We start from the raw sequence: 4,758 nt of genomic DNA on the forward strand, positions 1-4,758 counted from the left end.
ATTAATCTTCTGGTTCACCCTTCCATCAAGATTTTCTCACCTTCAATGGCAGACGTTACATCCGCACTCTACCAGATGGGGTATCAGAAACCAATTCGAGGGAATGGTGAGTTCAAAAAGAATCAACTGCCTGCGGTATGGCAGTTTGTGTGTCATTTTGTCATCCGCTGCCTATCCGGCAGAACCGGAGGCATCGACAACATGGGACTGAAGCTACTGGAATTGGTATGGAGCATCTACACAGGCCACGATGTAAACTATGGACAAATCCTTTGGGACGACTTCCTCCAATACATTCCCAAAGAGCACCCAAGGGAGAACCCAACCGAGCTCACATTTGCACGGTTCTGGTCACTTTGCATCTCAGACTTACATGCGGATGCTGGAATAGACATGGGTAGTGACATCAACTTTTTCGTCACTAAGGATCTTAAAAGGTACAACCCTTCTTCTGATCAAACGATATTTGGACCGATCCGCAGACTCCCTACTCATATCCTTTCTTCTCTTGGTCTTGAGACTGCTGATGTCTCAGACCACATTGAGGCTACGGAGGGTATTGCCCCATACCCTCCTACCCTGCCTCTTCCATCCGCATCCATTATCCCTGAGGGTACCGCGGTCCCCTCTTTCACTGCACTATCCAATCTTTCTCAAAGAAGAAAGCAGTTGGCAACCAAGAAACAAAGAACACCCAAGAAGGATGCTCCTAAACGAACCGCACCCACCAAGAAACGTAAAACAAAACCTGCCCCAACCATATCTAGCAGTGATTCAGATGAGGATAGGCATCTAATCTCTATCCTCAAGAAAAGGAAAACAACCGATACCACTATCCATATGCGTGACCGGACCGATGCTGAAGCCTCTCAACAGGCTCCAGTAGTCCTTTGGGTGCCCGCACACCCATTCGACATCACCATCATTTTCCAGTCAGACTCAGAAAGTGAGTCTGATTCTCAACTACGTGGAGACTCCCCCCCAGTGCACTCCCAAGAGGACGACACTGGTTCACGCCCTAAGGTCTCCAGGGCTTCCCGACTGCATTTCTTTTCACCAGAGGAGTTGCGCTCCATTCTTCTTTCTGTCACCCAAACACTACAAGCACCTTCCCACCCGCAGGGCACTTCTTTCGCCCATGCCAGAACTGAGCAGAGGCCACACTTGACCATGGGTCAAGGAGACCAAGGAAGCTTAGGAAATCCTACTCTGCTTTCATCTTTTACAGGTGGTTTAGGCACGGTGAGCACAAATTTGCAAGGATCCGTGGACCCGAAGGACACTTCGGTGCGCTTTGAAGGATTTGACGGTGATGCATCCAATGACTCTTGGTTACAGTACAATCCGGTAACTGGGTCAGACAAGAAGAAGTATGTTGCGTTCCAAAGGGCTTTCCAAGCCCGCAAGGAACAACAAATCAAGCAGCAACAACAGAAAGAACAGGAGATCCAGTCCGTGGCTAGATATTGGGCAAATGCCATCAGCAATGCCAGTACCGTAGCCACCATTCAAAAAGTTCAAAACTGGATGGATCAGATGGCTGAAACAATTTCAAAAGCTCAAGCTTCAGGTGCAGCCGCAGGTACCTCCAAAGTTCCTCCTACTCCAACTCCCATTCCATCCCCCACTCCTACAGTCAATCCATCACAAGAGGAATAACCTGCAATCGAACTCAGTTCAGCTCCCACCTTCGGTCTTGATGATGAAGACATCCAAGAAGTAAACAAGCCAAGCCCTTCTGATGATGACCTCATGATGTTTGAAGAAGAGGAGTCCAGCGGTTCTCAACATTCGACTTCCAAGCCTAAAGAGAAGAAGAAAAAGAAGAAGAATGTTGTCACCCGGAAGGAGTTCATGACCCTTCAAGCCAAAATCGATCAGATCTTGGCTGCGGTCCAGCCTACTCAACCGCAACCTGAAGACACTCCAGGACCGCAGTCACTGATTGAAAGAATAGAGCGTCTGGAAACAAGGGAACGCATGGCTGCTGAACGAATCTCTCTCAAAGTAGAGATGGGGATTCGGTCCCTTGACAATAACCGCAAGGCTGACCATAAGGACTTCATGGCTGCAGCGAAACGCCTCATCACTGAGGTGACCGTAATCAAAACGGATCTCCAAGCGGCCATCGCGGATCAAGCTTCTCAGTCTCAGAAATTGATAGATGAGACTCATACTGCTTATGAGTCCCCTATCTCTGTTCTTCAAGCAACCATCAACAGACTGCAGAAATCCCTTTCCTCCAACTTCCATGGCCCTGAGATCCTCCAGCTCAACAAAGAAATCCACAAGTTGCTCTTCAGCTCCTCCACTCCAAACAACCAACATTTGGCAGAAGCTCTCAAAGCTCAGTTCCAAGAAGTCTTCAACAAGGTGGATGGACTTAAGCAATGGCTTGAGGAAGCACCGGGGTTGCATCCCTCAAGAGGGGGAAGTGATGAAGAACAAGAAGTCCATCACTCTGATACTTCTATTCATCAGAGTCCCCCCATCATCACTGAAAAAATTCCCACACCACCGCAACCATCTCAACATACTCCATCTCCTCACACTTCACCTCCAAAAGATACTCCCAAAAAGCTAGAGACTCATCCGCACTTCAAGAACTTGGCTGAAAACATGTCTTCTCCAAGCACCACAGACTCCCCTGCCACCGCTCAAAGGAAGCATGATTGGAAAGCAGCCAAGCTGGCAGAGTTAATTTGGAGAGAATGCGGGTTTGACACCATGATGGATGAGTCCTTGATCAATTCTTGGATCAATCCGCACCGCAGGCTCCTAGACGAAGATTACAGACCGCACCTCACTTATGCTGAACCCCCTGCTGATGGATACTGGGATATACCAATTTCTCCAAATGCCAAGTACTTCACTGTATTTGAGCAGTTTGACCAAAGCCTTCCAGATCACAAGAGACTGTCAATGGAGTTTGAGAGACTTAGTCTTTTTCACGCTAAACATGCCTCCTCCATTGAAAACATATGGTCTAACGACAGACCATCCGCAGTCAAGAACTACAAAGTCAGGAAATTTATGAAGGCTGACTACATCCAGTATACCCTCACCAGAAGGGAGCATGACTACATCCGCACCCAGGCAGACTTTCCTTGTATGAATCCGGAAGAAATCTTCCTTATTGCCAGGGTGTTCCGAAACAAGTCAGAAAAGCACCCTAAAATGCAGATAGCGCTTGAAAAAGCCAACTCTTTTCTCAGGGATACGGTCTGTGACTTTGCCAAGATAGATGCGGATATCTACCCCACCATCCTCAAGAAGTTTGATCTCCCACCTTTTGAACCTATGCCAATGCCTACCGAAGGCTTCCAAGAAAGATCTCTAGGCGCAACAAACTACCCTGAACTTGGAGTCATATTCAAAAGGAAGACTGACAACGTCAAATATTTCATTCCTATGACTGCCATGCACCGCCTGACCAAGAAACAACTTGACATCTGCCGGACTGCAATTGAAAGATCGAAGCATACTACCGCAGAAGTCAAGTTCGAGATCACAAGAAGAATCACATGGTTGGAAAACGTCAGGAAGTTCTGGTGGATTTTGATCAAGTTCCTCAAACTTGATAGCTAAACCGGAGTTAAAGAGGTCACTTAGGGGGAAATTGTTGAATCATAAAAGTGACCCTCTTGAACTCAGCTACCGCAACCATCTTTCTACCGCAACGGTTCAGCACCCGGAGTCAATCTTGTTTATCAGCAACCGCATCAGCAACCGGAGTCAGCTACCGCAGTCAACTTAGCTAGATTACTTTATTTGTCTTTTATGTAATACACTCTATTACCCAATATGCCTTGCACGGCTGCTTATAGAGTTGTGATCTAGTGTAGTTTCTAAGTCTTTATAAATAGAGACTTACTCTCTTTGTATTCACAACCATGGAGAAGAACCGATAACTTATGAATTCTATCTGAATACACATTCTGAAGTTATCTCTCTATCTTTCTTCACTCATCTCTTCTTACTTAAATCTTATCATAATTCTGCTGATCATAATCCCTCTTCAGAGCAAGTCTTTAAGACTTAATCACTAAGCTTGATCTTCCTTATTAACTTGGAGTGAATGCATTCCTTGTTATGAATCAGCTTAAGTGTCTTCTTGATATAACAATTGCTGTCATTTCCATTCCTTTACATTTCCGCAACTAACTCTCTAACTATCTAACTATATTATTGTTGAGCTTTTAGATCCTTTGAGATTAACTATTCCGCATTATACTTCTTCTAACTTTTGTTCAAGTGTGTCTCCAAGTTTTTCTCTCAAAAGTGTGGACATGACTGACTCGGCGAGTCCGTTCTTGGACTCGACGAGTCCGAGGCTTTGAGCCTCATATCTGTTGAGAGTCAAAGGAACCCAGTTGAGTGTTAGAAGGGTTGTAATCGAACAGGAAGAGTTACCCAATGTATTGGACGTGATTTTAGACCTGGAGTTCATGGGACTCGACGAGTGCTAGAACAGACTCGGCGAGTCCAAGGCAATCTTCTTAAGGATGAAGATGAACTCGACGAGTTGTTCATCAACTCGGCGAGTCGAGGACAAAACTTGTTCATCAGATGAAGGTGAACTCCACGAGTTGTTCATCAACTCGGCGAGTCGGATGAGTTTCATGCGATGTTCATGTGAGGGAGGAACTCTTCGAGTTGACGGCCCAACTCGACGAGTCGGGTCGTGGATAAGGACGAGTAAAGGGTGAGGGACTCGGCGAGTTGACGGCCCAACTCCACGAGTCGGGTCAACTTGAA

Source organism: Lactuca virosa, chromosome 5 (genome assembly GCF_052849685.1).
Source record: "Lactuca virosa cultivar CGN04683 chromosome 5, Lactuca_virosa_CGN04683_v6, whole genome shotgun sequence".
Taxonomy (NCBI): domain Eukaryota; kingdom Viridiplantae; phylum Streptophyta; class Magnoliopsida; order Asterales; family Asteraceae; genus Lactuca; species Lactuca virosa.